This window comes from Schistocerca gregaria, chromosome X (genome assembly GCF_023897955.1).
Source record: "Schistocerca gregaria isolate iqSchGreg1 chromosome X, iqSchGreg1.2, whole genome shotgun sequence".
NCBI classification, from domain to species: domain Eukaryota; kingdom Metazoa; phylum Arthropoda; class Insecta; order Orthoptera; family Acrididae; genus Schistocerca; species Schistocerca gregaria.
This window is the reverse complement of record NC_064931.1, coordinates 40318536-40334906: the sequence shown is the minus strand read 5'-3', so window position 1 is coordinate 40334906 and position 16371 is coordinate 40318536. Positions and strand designations below refer to the sequence as shown.

Below are 16371 nucleotides of genomic sequence, written 5' to 3'. Positions count from 1 at the left end.
AACTACATCCATTTGGAACTACTTACTGTAGTCAAGGCAAGGTCTCCTCTACAATGTTTACCCCTCACACTCATCTCCTTTCCAAATTAACAAAACCTCTATCCCTTGCGATGTGTCCTATCAACTGGTCCCTTCTTTAATCGAGTTATGCCGTTAATTTAATTTCTTTCCACTTAAATTCAGTACATCTTCATTAATGATGCAATCTACCCATTAAATCTTCAGCATTTTCCTGTAGCACCTCGTTTCAAAAGCTTCTATTCCCTCCTTATCTGAAGAGTGTGTCGTCCACGTTTCACTTACTTACAAGGCTACATTCTAGACAAGTATCGTCAGAAAAAGTTTCCTAACAGTTAAATTTATATAGTATGTCAACAAATTTATATTTTTCGGGGAAGCTTATAACTGCAGTCTGTTTTTTTTCCAGATCGTAAATAACCTTTCAGTTCTTGTATTTGATCCCTGTTATCTTCATAATTTATGTATTTCAGTCTACACTGTCAAAAGCTTTCTCCAGGTCTACAAATGCTATAAATTTAGGTTTTCCATTCTTTGACCGGTATCCTAAGATACCTCGTATATTTCTACATTTCTCCAGAACTCATAGTATACTTCTCCGATGTCCGCTTCTACCAGTCTTTCCTGTATTTTGTACATAACTTGTGTCAGTATTTTGAAAAACTCAAGAAAATGAAGTTTTTTGTGTGAGGGAAACTGACAAAGTCTTATCTAATCAGAGGTGGAACGCGATATTATTGTTTGCAGATTAAAGCGTCATGTCGCACCAATACCTAATTCTTATTTATAGATTTAGGCAGTTGAGCTTTTCGAGGAAGATGTGGATGGCTAGCAGTGCATGGAGGAAGATGACAATGTTAACGGCACTGCGATACATGCTCTCCAGCTGATGGATCTCTGGTAAATGTTGATTACCTATAAGACCAATGCCGCATCACTGAAAAATTGGAAGCGATGAAATCTCTTGCGTGTCGACGCCGCTCTCAGCTTGTTCTTCTTGATTTACTTCGCACTGAAACAATAATATTAGTATTAAGCGGGCTCTGGGGCTCTTTTGAAATCAAATTCATATACTAATTACTTAAACTGATCAGCTAAACCACCCTTCCCCCTTCCCTTAACCTGTTGTTCTGTTACGTGGAGCCGGCCGGTGTGGCCGAGCGGTTCTAGGCGTCTGAGTCTGGAACTGCGAGACCACTACGGTCGCAGGTTTGAATCCTGCTTCGGGCATGGATGTGTGTGGTGTCCTTCGGTTAGTTAGGCTTAAGTAGTTCTACGTTGTAGGGAACTGATGACCTCAGATGTTAAGTTCCATAGTGCTCAGAGAAATTTGAACCATTTGTTAAGTGGATTATGATCGCTTGGAGGTTGATTTATGCCCCCCTGGGGATAATTCGTCCTTCTGTGACACCCAACCACCCCTCCCCCCTCCTCCTCCCCACCTCTCTGGAAATAGGGACACCTTTTTATAGCCCATTCCCCAGTTCGGTTCTGAGCCTCTTTTCCCTCCCCTGTGAAATCTCCCAGCTCTCCTCTCACCTCACCCACTTACCCCTCTCCACCCCATATGCAAATTGTCGGCAAAAAGACTCAGTCGGTGCTGGTGTAGAAGGATGTCACGACACGAAATTCAAATCAGTGTCAATAATATATTGTTCAATTCAGTGTGCATATTCTTTATTTAATCGGTTTGCAGGAGACATGGCTTCTCCCCTCATATCCCTCCACATTCTATGATGTAATAACTATTAAATACCACCGACCACAGACCAGAAGTTGGTGTTCTTTGATATTCAATATCCGGGAAACCACCGCAGTCTCTCTCAAGTGGATACTTCCTGTTGTAACACCTGCACCTCAATCCTGTAGAGCAAGGTGACACGCCTACCTGCCCGAGAGACTTCCATTTGTTCTCACAGCCCCCAAACAAAGAGTCAGATGGCGGTATTCCTTTGCTCAGGACATACTACACTTACTTCCTGCTTCTGTCTCTTTCATGTTGTTACTTCCTGTTTGTGTGAAATACGTCTGAACGAACACGTCCAAACATACAGATGGAGGTTTTCATCCCTTCTCAGAATACTGTGTTCCAATTGGCTTATGCTGAGGACAATGGAAAAGCTGGTGCAATTTCGATATCAAAAATGGTGGGAAATAATCTATTTGTACTACCATATCTAATAAATTGTTTAACAATTTACAGGCTTAGTATACTCACCATTACCTTACGATGATTCTTCTTTACAATAAAATACATTTTTAACGTTTGAGAATCATACGCAAACGTTTTACGAAGCAAGTAATTAAATTTCCACCACCAATAGATCATAGCACTAAATATGTCTCAGGTCTCGTATGCATCGACGTTTGAGAACAGAAGCACCCTTCTCCACCACAACGTTTCCTCCTTACACGAAACATATCTGGTAAAAAATACCTTCCAACAGCACACATTCGCGACCACGGAGCGCGCGCCGTCGGCCGACTGCTGGGGGAACCGTGGCGTGCCGAAAGGTTAAGAGAAGCGCACCCTCGCTGATTACACCAGCAGTTGTGTGCACGTCTTCAATTTACATGGGGGGAATAAGTTTCCAGCTGGGTAGTCACTTACTCTGATACCAAAATGGGTGGTAGCCGTCGTCAAATAACTACATCTTCTCACGCCACACACACGTCCGCTTCTGTCGCCACACAACCAGCATACTGGTTACTTGTAGAGGCCGCCGTGAGCGCTGCTGCGTTCTTTGTACCTGCTAGCCGCATTAAAAGCTTCGGCTTCCGGTCAGCCGATGCCTCGTGCCTGGCCGGGAGACAGGCAAAAACGACTTTGACATATACTTCTAACAAAGATTCCCTAGTTTATGAAATCCACTTTACCGAATTCTAAACAGAGGTGTTGTTTTCCATATACACTACTGGCCATTAAAATTGCTACACCACGAAGATGGCGTGCTACAGACGCGAAATTTAACCGACAGGAAGAAGATACTGTGATATGCAAATGATTAGCTTTCCAGAGCATTCACACAAGGTTGGCGCTGGTGGCGGCACCTACATCGTGCTGACATGAGGAAAGTTTCCAACCAATTTCTCATACACAAACAGCAGCTGACCGGCGTGGCCTGATCAAACGTTGTTCTGGTGCCCCATGAAAGGAGGAGAAATGCGTACCATCACGTTTCCGACTTTGATAAAGGTCAGATTGTAGCCTATCGCGATTGCGGTTTATCATATCGCGACATTGCTGCTCGCGTTGGTCGAGATGACTGTTAGCAGAATATGGAATCGGAGGGTTCAGGAGCGTAATACGGAACGCCGTGCTGGATCCAAACGGCATCGTATCACTAGCAGTCGAGATGACAGGCATCTTATCTGCATGGCTGTAACGGATCGTGCAGCCACGTCTCGATCCCTGAGTCAACAGATGGGGACGTTTGCAAGACAACAATCATCTGCACGAACAGTTCCACGACGTTTGCAGCAGCACGGACTATCAGCTCGGAAACCATGGCTGCGGTTACCCTTGACGCTGCATCACAGACAGGAGGGTCTGCGATGGTGTACTCAACGACGAACTTGGGTGCACGAATGGCAAAACTTCATTTTTTCGGATGAATCCAGGTTCTGTTTACAGCATCATGATGGTACAATCCGTGTTTGGCGACATCGCGGTGAACGCACATTGGAAGCGTGTATTCGTCACCGCCATACTGGCGTATCACCCGGCGTGATGGTATGGGGTGCCATTGGTTACACGTCTCGGTCTCCTCTTGTTCGCATTGACGGCACTTTGAACAGTGGACGTTATATTTCAGATGTGCTACGACCCGTGGCTCTACCCTTCATTCGGTTTCTGCGAAACCCTGCATTTCAGCAGGATAATGCACGACCGCATGTTTCAGGTCCTGTACGGGCCTTTCTGGATACAGAAAATGTTCGACTGCTGCCCTGGCCAGCACATTCTCCAGATCTCTCACCAATTGAAAACGTCTGGTCAATGGTGGCTGAGCAACTGGCTCGTCACAATACGCCAGTCACTAATCATGATGAACTGTGGTATCGTGTTGAAGCTGCATGGCCAGCTGTACCTGTACACGCCATCCAAGCTCTGTTTCATTCAATGCCCAGGCGTATCAAGGCCGTTATAACGGCCAGACGTGGTTGTTCTGGGTACTGATTTCTCAGGATCTATGTACCCAAATTGAGTGAAAATGTAATCACATGTCAGTTCTAGTATAATATATTTGTCCAATGAATACCTGTGTATGATCTGCATTTCTTCTTTGTGTAGCAATTTTAATGGCCAGTCGAGTACCTCGAATTTCTCAAGCGAAATGTAGATTCCTCCGTTTTATACGAGTTATTTTCGAAGACAGAAGAAATCTGAGCATACTCGTATTTTCACATCGCTAAAGTATCGTTACTTGTTGTGAAAATCCTGTACAACAGTATGGCGTAAGTTATATTTCCTCTAAGTATTCTTTAGTCGGGTAAAAAAAAAATCTGTTCTTATCAGTTTAATAGCTGTTATGTCCTGCATCACAGGACTAGAATATTAAACTCTTTTTTGGGTCATGATAGAGTGAGTTCTCTTAAAATAGCCGAATGCCTCGTCACCTACGAAGTCTAAGCACAGATGAGTTGTAAATGTCAGATTAATACTACGTATCACTTTACAAATAGATGATTTTATCAAGGTGGTCATTTCTTCCTGTGCAGGCAGGAGATTGAAATTTCGTTAAAATATCTCGCTGCAACGAAATAGTGCTCCACGGTACTCTTGCCCTCGCTTCCACCCACCCGGCGACACGTCATTCGTATCGAATTGATTGACTAATTAATTAAACTGGTCTTGAGAGTCCCTTTACACGGTGAGAAATTTTGGTTTTTCCTGCAGTCGTATTACACTTGCCATGTAACCTTTACATTCGTTTCTTTGGCGCCTCTGAGAGCTGCCCACAGGCTAGGTAGTCACTTCCTCTGATACCAAACCGGGTGGTAACAGTTGTTAAATATCTACATCTACATCGACACTCCACAAGCCACCGTACGGTGCGTTGCGGATTGTACCCTATACCACTACTTGTTATTTCCTGTCCTCTTCCACTCACAAACAGAGCGAGGGAAAGAAGACTATCTGTATGCCTTCGTACGAGCCCACTTTCTCGTTACTTACCCTTACGCGCTGCCTGCCGGTGTGACTGTGCGGTTCTAGGCGCGCCAGTGTGGAACCGCGTGACCGCTACGGTCGTAGGTTCGAATCCTGCCTCGGGCATGGATGTGTGTGATGTCCTTAGGTTAGTTAGGTTTAAGTAGTTCTACGTTCTAGGGGACTGATTACCACAGATGTTAAGTCCCATAGTGCTCAGAGCCATTTGGACCATTTGAACCTAACGTGTTCCGTATGTTGGCGGGAGTAGAATCGTCTGTCATTCAGCTTCAAATGCCTGTTCTCTAAATTTTCTCAATAGTGTTTCTCAAATAGAACGTCGGCTCCCCTCCAGAGATTCCCGTTTGAGTTCCCGAAGCATCTCCGTTGTTCGAACATACCGGTAACAAATTTAGCAGCCCGCCTGAATTGCTTTGATGTCTTCCTTCAATCCGACCTGTCGTGGATCCCAAACACTCGGACAGTACTCAAGAACCGGTCGCACGAGCGTCCTATATGCGGTCTCCTATACAGGTGAATCACACTTTCCTAAAATTCTCCCTATAAACCGAAGTCGACCACTCGCCTTCACTACCACAGTTCTAACATGCTCGTTCCACCTCATATTGCTTTTCAATGTACGCCCAGATATTTAAACGACTTCACTGTGTCGAGCAGGGCACTAGTAATACTGTATTCGAACATTACAGGTTTAATCTTCCTACTCATCCCCACTAACTTACATTTTTCCAAATTTAGGACTAGCTACCATTCATCACACCAACTGGAAATTTTGCCTAAGTCGTCTTCTATCTTACTACAGTCGCACAACTTCGGCACCTCACCGTACAGCACGGCATCATTAGCAAACAATCGCAGATTGCTGCTCACCCTGTCCGCCAAATCATTTATGTATATTGAGAACAACAGGGGTCCTATCGCACTTCCCTGGCGCACTTCTCACCATACCCTTGTCTCTGACGAACACTCGCCGTCGAGGATAACATACTGGGATCTATTATTTAAGAAGTCTTCGAATCACTCACATATCTGTGAACTTGGCACCGTGTATATGCTTTCCGGAAATCTAGAAATATGGACTCTGCCTGTTGCTCTTCATCCATAGTTCTCAGTATATTATGTGAAGAAAGGGCAAGCTGAGTTTCACACGAGCGATGCTTTCTAACACATAACCTCCGCAGACTCAAGAAAATTTATTATATTCGAACTGAGAATATGTTCAAGGATTTGCAGCAAACAGAAGTTAGGATACTGGTCTGTAATTTTGCGGGTCCGTTCTTTTACCTTGCTAATACATTGGAGTCACCTGCGGTTTTTTTCATTCGCTTGGCACTTTGCGCTGGGCGAGAGATTCACGATAAATGCAAGCTAAGTAAGGGGCCCGTGCCGTAAAGTACTCTATACAAAATCGAGAACTGGGATTCCATTCGGACCTGGTGATTTATTTGCTTTCAAATCATTCAGTTGTTTCTCTACGTCAGGTGTGCTTATTACTATGTCGTCCATACGGGAGTCTGTCCGATGGACAAATGACGGTATATATATAAGGCTCACCGGCCATTTGACAATCTTCTTCTGTGCAGATGCACAAACAGTGCCCGAACTCTTACAGGAATCGGCAACACGCCGCCAGTAATGAGTATAATGGGCAAGGGCACTATGAATGTAGTGCAGGACAATAAGTTGGGAATGTGGGTCTCACGGGAGGCGTGCCAGAGATAAGTCCCTGCAGTCGCACTATCCTCTGTGTCCTAGGTGGCTCAGATCGATAGAACGTCTGCCAGGTAAGCAGGAACTCCCAGGTTCGAGTTCTGGTCGGGTCACACATTTTCAACTGTCCCCGTTGACTTATATCAACGCCTGCATGCAGCTAGGGGTTTTTATTTCATTGTAAAATGACGGTATGTTTGTACGATTCTCGTGTGTGAACGATTTCTTGAACGTGAAATTTAAAACTTCGACTTTCGTTTTGCTACCTTCAACTGCCACACCAGAATGGTCAACAAGGGCCTGACCGGTTTAGCGATTTTACACACGGCCAGAATTTTCTCGGGTTCTCTGTCAGATCTTTTGCTAAGGTGTGACGGTGGTAGTTATTGTATGCTTCACGCACAGAACTTTTCACAGACGCACGAATATCTATTAACCTTCGCTTGTCGTCATTTCTGCGTGCCCTTTTGAACCGAGAGTGCAACAGCCTCTGGTTCCCCAGCATCCGCCGAATTTCGTTATTGTACCATGGTGGGTCTTTTCCATCCTTTATCCACATTCTAGGCACATGACTCTCCGGACCATGGTTTACAATCTGTTTAAACTGCCGACGTTTCCTCTACATCCACCTTACTGGAGCTAAGTGATGCCAGTTCACTAACTGAGATGTTAATAACTGCTTATCTGCTCTATATAGGAGAAACAATGAATCCTAAGACTTCCCAGGTTAAAGTCGCCTCCAACAAATATTGCATGATCTGGGTATTTACGCGCTATTGACCGTAGACTTCCTTTGAATGACGCTAGAACTGTCACAGCAGAATCGGGTGGCCGGTAAAAACATCCAACAATTAATTTGGTTTCACTTACACCTGGTATACGCGACCAGATGACTTCGCTCTCACACTCAACTTCAACCTCAATAGAGACAATGTTTTTGGTAACTGCAATGAACACTCCCCCTCATATGGCCTTTAACTGTCTTTCCGATATAGGTTCTACGACTCGCTAAATATCTCAGATATTTCCATTTTGGGTTACAGCCAACTCTATGTCCCAATAATAATTTGAGTGCGAGGACTTTCCTGGAGGTCAGTTATTCGGGAACTTTATTACGAATACTTCGACAGTTTACTGATAGAACTGTGACAAAGTGCCTTTATTGTGAATGCCGTTTGACTTCCCTTGCTGGATATCGACTGTCGAATGTTCATCAGTGCACCTCAAACTACTGTCTAGCCTAAAAGACCCTCATGTGAGCTCCACAAGTACACTGCTACCAGAGTAGCTGCTTCTTTTGTGTACTCCATCCCTGACCTATCAAGGGATGTCCTACAAGTAGGTCTACAAATCTACAGCCAAGACCGTCACAGAGTCGAAGTCTTTGGCCAAAGAACTCCGATGTACCCTGGGAACGATGCTGCAAACTGCGAGCTCTGTAAAAATTGTAAATTTGCGGTAAGATCATATGGGACCAAACTGCTTAGGTCATCAGTCCCTAAGCTTACACACTACTTAATCTAACTTAAACTAACTTACGCTATGGACAACACACACACCCATGTCCGAGGGATGACTCAAACCTCCGAAGGGGGGGGAGGGGAGGAAGAGGGGGGGGGGAGCAGCGAGCTCTGCTTGCACCCCGCGCGCGAGGCCGGCAGTGTTCAGCACCTCGCCAGTCGCCTGTCCGACCTGAGGATCGCCTCAGAACCCGTGCGGCATGTGTCATTGGTGCCGACGTGAGCCACAACATGCAGACGACTGGACTCTGCACGCTCGATAGCCACAGGCAAGGCCACCTCCACATCTCAGATGAGGCCTCGCAGCAGGCATACCGAGCACACGTTGGCTTTCTTTCGAGCCCTAAATGCTGCCTAAGGGGCTCCATAACGCTGCTAATATTGGAGCTCCCAATAACTAGCAAACCCTTACCACAGTGTGCCTACTCGGACACTGCTGAAGAAGCAGCCACATGTCCACTCACAAAGTGAATGGTCGAGGCCAAGCGACCAGTCTTCAAATTGGCCCTCTGCCTCGAGTGACGCGAACGCGTTACGATGCGCCAGTCACCCTGCTGTAAGGGTGGATCCAGCGCGTGGGGTGCACCTGGAGATGCCTCGGAAGCAGAGCCCGTGTGCAAAACAAGTGACACCTGAGGTGTCCCATGCGACGTTCCAGATTCTCCGCCACCTCTACACCCCGAGTCACCAGCCTGAAGGTGATAGCCAAAAGCACATTCAGCTGTTCACAAACTGCGGCCAGCTCCTCCTGTGTGCACACATCCTAGCCATTCTAGGAAGACTAACTGAAGAAGTGAACTATGAAAGCAGACAATCCTCGATACACAACTTGCTGCCCTCCTGATGAGTTGACAATGGACGCTGATGCGTTAATGAGCTACGTAGCTGACTGTTCGGCGATCAACCTCTTGCGCTACAGATTGAATGAATTTAAGCTAGCAAAGACTCGAGATTAAACCTTTTAAACAGAGAAACACGCACAAAGCTTAATAGATGTACTACGTGGAAACACAAAAAAAGATAAATACTTAACGTATCGCTCTGTGCACGTGTATCAGCTGAGAGCTGGACCCTTACTGACTGGCTTACTAAACGAACGGACGGTTGATTTCAAAACAAAACAGACGAGGAACTACTGTTCTACTGACTGAATGAATTTACGATTATGCTCTTCACGGGTATGCTGCCGGATATACACGACACACGACATTTCGGCGATCCATCTGGCCGCCATCTTCAGGTGCGATCGCCGAGACTCGATCACGCCGGAACGGAATGAACATCAGAAATGGCGGCTGCTTTATACCCCGGGTCCAGGCCACTGCGCCTGCGCGAGAAGCCAAGAGCTGCCCCCTGCGAAGCGAGGGATTGCAGCGCCGCCGGCGGCAGAAACTGGCAAAAGTGATGAGTCGCAAATTGAAATGTAGCGGATCAAAAACCTAACCGTTGTTGTTTTATATCAGATGAAATAGAGTTACATATCTTGTTTAAAGGAAAAGCTCTGTCTCTGTTCATAATGTCCTCGGATAATCGTATTTCAATGGATTCCTTGAGTACACAATCCCAGTAACGAGAAGCTGGAGTAACAATTTGCGTCTCTTTAAAAGACATGTTATGCCCTTCGTTGAGACTATGTTCGGCAACGGCAGATTTTTCAGGCTAGAGCAAATGTATGTGACGCTGATGTTCAACACATCGGTCATGAACAGTGCGAATAGTCTGTCCAATATAGGTCTTCCACAATGACAGGGAATATCATAAACTCAGAGCTTTCTCAATCCCAAATCATCTTTAACAGATCCAGACAGGGCTCTAGTCTTGGCCAAAGGCAAAAAGCACTTTGAATATCATATTTCCTGACAATTACAGAAATTTTTGAAGAAATGTTTCCAGCAAAGGGTAGAAAAGCAACTGATTTACTAGTATCCAGCGCTGGTTCACGTGATGGTCTCAACTGAAAAGCACGATTAATTTGATGATCCATTGAGCTCGAAGACAGCCTTAAGATGATCCAGTTCCTGTATCCAGACCTCCTCCGTAAACTCCCGCACGTTGTGTTTGGGCCCCACGCGTTCTGAACATAGTCGTCCGAAACATTCGCCCTTTTCAGCGCCCCCAAGTCCTCCGACAGGTCTCCCTTGCCGCCCGCTCCGTCTTCCACCAGAACACCTTCGCCACTTACTGCCACAACCGAGCCCACTTCACCTTCACCCGCCTCAACACCCTAGTTTAAGCTTCTTCCCCCCATTCTCTTCTCCCCGCACCCCTGCTCTTCTCATCGTGGAGCGGCACGAGTGTCGCATCCTATTCCTTTCGCACCCTCACGAACACCCTCTCTCACCACCAGGTCGACACCTTCCTCCTGAACAAAACCTTTCTCCAGCACCACGATGCTATCCGCACCTCTCTCTATATCCTCCACCGCACTGATGCTCCTGGTCCTCGAGTGCACGGTGGGGTCGCCACTGGCCACCTTGAGCATATCCCTGTGTGACCACAATCCCTCCTCAATGACCCCACCAGTTCCCTGCCCAGCACCCCCTCCCGAGGTAGTCCGTGACCACCGCTGCGCCACCTGGGATGCCGACCGTGAATCCGTCGCCACCCAGGTCGAAAGCCAACCTCTTACCTATCACCATCCCGATGACATCATCCATGCCTCGTCCTTCCTTGGAGGCCCATGTCCCTACTCTCCCTCCGTGAGCTGTCCTCCTCCGCAACTCCCGCCACCTCTATCACTCCTTCATGTGCACTCGTGACAGGGATACACTCCAACGCCACTGGCACATACAGCGACATGTACGGAAACTTATTACGGCAAAGAAAGGCTGGGAATGGCGCCGTACCTGTACACGATTCAACGCCACCCTCCCCATCAACTCCTTGAAGTACTGCTCTGCCTTCCATCGCCTTGCTGGTTCCCATTCTGCACCCCATTACCCCCTTCTCCATAACGACCGCCCCCTTCCTGACAACTTCAGTAAGGACAACCACTTCGTTTCCCACCTTTCCGAGGTCTTGTCTGTCCCTTACGATCCCCACTTTCATTATTCTCTTTTCCCCACCGTCACGGAGCACGCCGATACCTTAGTCGCTCCACTTGCTCCTAGTCTCTAGTAGTTGGGGCAGTTGTCCCCCTCCGACATCAACACAAGACATTACACTTATCCTCTGGTCAAAATGCAACACGGTCCCTGGTCACAACTGTGTCACCTAGTGCCACCTTAGAGAAAGCACCTTCTGCTTCCTGAGTGTGCTTGCCAATTTCTATTACGTCATCCTCTCTACCGGCTTCTACCGCAACCTGTGGAAGACTTCCTGTGTCCTCTTATTCCTCAAACCCAACAAACTCCCTTCCATCGCCTCTTCCTATCATCCCTTCTGCCTCACCTCCATCTTTAGTAAGGTATTCGAGTCCATCCTCTCCCATTGTATCCATCAGCACCTTAATCAACACCTACTCCACCTTATCCAGTGTGACTTCCGACCCTCCTTTCTGCTGAAGACCAACTCCTTAACCTCATGTACTTTCTCTCTCTCCAGCTTAACTCCCATCGCTCTGCCATTTTTGTTTCCCTCAACCTCCAAAATGCCTATTACCAAGTGTGGCATCCTGATCTCCTCTTTAAACTCTAAGCCTATACCCTGCCTACCAGTTGTGTCGATCTGGTAGCCTCCTTCCTCTCATGCCGTCCTTCCTATGTCACCCTCCACAACACCAACTCCCATATCTTTTATCCCACTTCTGGTGTTCCCCAGGGCTAAATCCTCTCCCCTCTCCTCTATCTTATGCACACCACTGATATGTCCAGGCCAGTCCCACCTGTCCACCTCCTCCAATATGCTGGTGACACCACCTACCTGGCTCTCTATTCTAACCTTCAAGGGCCCCAATGCACCCTCTAAACCCACCTTGATCAGCTCACCACTTGGTGTAACCAGTGGTTCCTTTGTCTCAACCCCTCGAAAACCCAGGCAATCATCATAGGCTGCACAACCTGCTCCTTCCGTCTCCCCGGCTTCTGCCTCACCATTTATGGTTGTCCCATCCAGCTCACCCCCAGCCTGAGATACCTCGGCGTCACCCTTGACCGTCCCTTCACATGAACCTCTCACCTCCTCACCATCCAGCAGAAAGCTCATTCCATCCTCCTCCTCCCGAAGCTCCTGTCTGGCCGAACGTGGGGATTGTATCCTTCCACCATCTCCACATCTACAAATCCCTCAGACAGCGTTGCGTGGATCTCCAAGCCCCCCCCCCCCCCCCCCGCTTTTACAAGGCCCACCAAATCCTCGAACACCATGTGCTCTGCCTTGCCTTCCATATCCGCCTTCCTTCACCCCCACGACTCTTGTATGATCTCATCCCCTTCTCCCACCTCCTCCTTTTCCTCCGACATCTTGCATCCTTTACACTGTCCAGAGGCTTGATTCTCCGTTGTTTCCTCCCTCCTCCCCACCCCCTGCACGTTGCCGTGCCTCTATCACTGTATCCCACCCTCTCTCTACCTCCACACCCTCTCCTTCATCAGGGCAATTTCTAGCACCTCCACCTCCCAGATGTTGAACATCTACCCTTCCTTCCATCTGTAACTTGGCCTTGTTCCCCTCCCCTCCCCCCAGGGTTCCCCTTTTCCTCCCCCCTCCTTCTCCCAGAGCGGATTTTCCTCCTTTCCCCCCTGAGTCCCTGCACCCCATCCTCGACTGTATCCTTTCCTCCCCGGCCCTGTAGGGCGCGCCCCCGTCCGCCTCCCCCTCTCTCCTCCCCTCTCTCTCCCTTCTTCCCTTCTCGCTCATCTCCATGCCCCTGGCAGATCCTCTGTTTGCTCACCGTCATCAGTGGGCTATGTCAGTGTTGTGTTCGGTTCTGTTCTCAAGCACTTCGAAAGCTGTGATTTTAATGGTGTGCTGGACTTCTATATAGTGTTACTGTAAGTGATTGTTACGTGCAGCGCCGTCCGTCAATACTTTTACGATCCAGTGCGTGGTTTTTTGTCTTCTTTGTATAACTCCTGTCTTTTGGCTAAAGAGGCAGCCAGCCGGCCCCAGATGGGGCATTGAAATACAATAAAGGAAAAAAAAAGATGTTCATTCAGTTCCGGCGTGACGGTGTCTGAGCGATCGCACCTGAAGATGGCGGCCAGACGGAATGCCGAAATAACGCGTACTGAAGACGATCATATCCGGCAGCATACCCGCGAAGAGCATAATCGTATAAGACGCCGGGAAAATCTACGGGATCACACGAATGAATTTATACTTACAAATGAGAGATTAAACGTCTTAAACAGAGAAACAGGCACGAAATTCAATAAATATACTACGTGGAAACCACAGAAAGAGATAAACACTTAACTTGCCACTCTGTAGACGCGTATCAGCTGAGAGCTGAAGCCTGGATAGCTGAAGATATCCAACGCTAATTACGTTCTGTCTGTCCGTTCCTTTGTGAAGCTGGGGGAAGTGAGTCACTTAGAAATCCGGTATACTGCTCCCGAACTAATCCTGCTGAGAGCTGGCAGGATGCCAGCCCTGTGACGCGTCTGCCCCCGTCGCGCTGCCACCACCGACCTTGCTTGTGAACATCAGCCACCACAGACGTATATGAGCCTGAGGGCCTGGCTTTCCTTCAGTACACCTGCATTTCCTGCTCTGTAGAAGCATTCCTCTTGGTTGCCACCAAATTAGTGGCTGGATGCTTTGAGAACTCAAATGTGAGTCCCTGGACGGAAGGTGGCGTTCCCCTCGAGGAATTCTATTGAGGAAGTTTAGAGAACCACCATTTAATCTGACTGCAGAAGGATTCTTCAGCCTACGTATATTTCGCTTAAAAACCACGAAGATAATATACGAGAAATCAGCGTTCGTACGGAGGCATATAGATAGTCCTTTTTCTCTCACTCTGTTTGAGAGTGAAATAGGAAAGGAAATGACTAGTCGTGGTACATTATACTCTCTGTCACACAGCGTGCGATGACTTGCAAAGTAAGCATATACAGGGTGAAAAGTATTTAAACCGACAAACCCTGGGAGGTTGTAGGGGACATCAAAACAAATATTTTTCCCTAATGTCATTTTTTCCTATGAGGATTACTTAAACCGGTGGAGTCCGTATTACGCTCTTCAGTTGCCAAAGGCCGTACACGATCTTCAGTTGCTAGAGGCCGTATTACGCTCTTCAGTTGTAGGCAACTGCTGTCCACCAGTGTAGTAGTGCATTGTCTCTGTTTAGTACGATGGAGCGATACACCTGGAGTGAGTACACTGATATGGTTGGTGCGTACTACGTAGCGCACCACAATGGACGAGCTGCACAGCGGGTTTGTCAACAACATTATCCTAATCGCCGTATCCCGCATCAGACGACCTTTGCTGCTGTGTACCAACGTCTGCGCGAGACCGAGTTATTTAGTAGATTACCTGGACAGGGACGCCGTCGCACGGTAAGAACGCTGCAATTTGAGGAAGCTGTCTTGCAGCATGTGGAGCGGGATCCTTCAATCAGCACTCGTGCAATTGCACGTAATATGGGGACAAATCAGACGAATGTAAGAACAGTCCTTCGAGAGCAATTGTTACGTCTATTTCACTCACAGCGTGTCCACAACATGGAACCAATCGATTATCCACCCAGAGCACAGTTTCGCAGTGGTACCTGGAACAGTGTGAAATGCATCGTACATTTCCATCCTCTGTGTTGTTTGCCAATGAAGCAACGTTCAGGCGTGATGGAGTCTTCAGCATGCACAATTAGCATGTTTTGAGTGAGGATAACCCACATTCCACAGTTACTAGCGCTCATCACATGCGGTTCTTCGTTAATGTGTGGGTCGATGTTGTTAGGGACTGTTTAATTGGGCCGTATCTGCTACCGAGGCCATTAAATGGCAGGCACTATTACAATTTTGACGCTAGAGCATTGCCAGAATTGCTGGAAGACCTCCCGCTCCCTATAATACAACGCATGTGGTTCCAACATGACGGGTCGCTGGCACATTTCAGTCGTCGTGTGCGTCGATTACTGGACCGACGGTTCCCAGAAACGTGGATTGGCAGAGGTGGTCCTGTACCATGGAGGTGGTCCTGTACCATGGCCTGCTTACCCCCAGATATGTCCCCTCTGGACTTTTTTGTGTGGAGAGAGATGCGCAACCTTGTTTACGCAACTCCTGTTGCATCAGAAGAGGATCTGGTTGCCCAGATTGTAGCAGCAGCAGGAATAATTCAGGATACTCCTGGGGTTTTTGCCCGTGTCAGACATAACATGATCTGATGGTGTAACCTTTCCACTGAAAAAATGCGGCAACCAGCTGGTTGCCATATTTTTTCAGTGAAATATCATTATCTACGGCCACGGAGCTCAACAGTCCAAATAAAATGGACAAATTGTTGTTGGTGTAACCTTTGTTTACGTGTCAATGGAGGCATTTTCGAAAAACCACTGTAATTGAAATTGGGTTGTGTTAATTTGTTGTCTCTTGGTCTTAATGGAAAAGTGTTTGCGGTTTAATTAATTTGCCGCCAGATAAATCTTCCTCTACCAGTTTAAATACTCCTCAAAGGAAAAAATGACATTAGGGAAAAATATTTGTTTTGATGGCTCCTACAACCTCCCAGAGTTTGTCGGTTTAAATACTTTTCACCCTGTATACAAAATGTATATTTAGTGTACCTATTAAGATGTCACTCCATCCATTTATAGGCGCACAAAACGATGTTGTCTCTTGCTTATCGAGAAAACAAAAGGCGTAACTTCTGTTGCCGATTCTCTCGGTAAAAAAATTCGTATTAACCTCTAATTTTATCACTGCAGTCACTGCTTGAGACGTTTGTGAGAGGGTGTAATATGTTCGCCCACAACACTTAGAAGAAGCGGTATAGAGCTACCTCTCAATTTCCCTTTCGTCAGAGCTGCCACATTCTCAGGAATTTTCCAGTCTTCGATACATAGCA

The 16371-nt window shown here is 47.2% G+C and overlaps 1 protein-coding gene and 1 pseudogene across 1 annotated transcript in view; both read left to right on the top strand.

Annotated features, from left to right (window-relative positions):
* LOC126297454 (outer dynein arm-docking complex subunit 3) overlaps positions 1-16371 on the top strand; it is a 291407-nt gene that overhangs the window by 63049 nt on the left and 211987 nt on the right. The gene's annotated exons all lie outside the window — the stretch shown is intronic.
* Positions 4481-4610, top strand: LOC126300031 (U2 spliceosomal RNA; annotated as a pseudogene).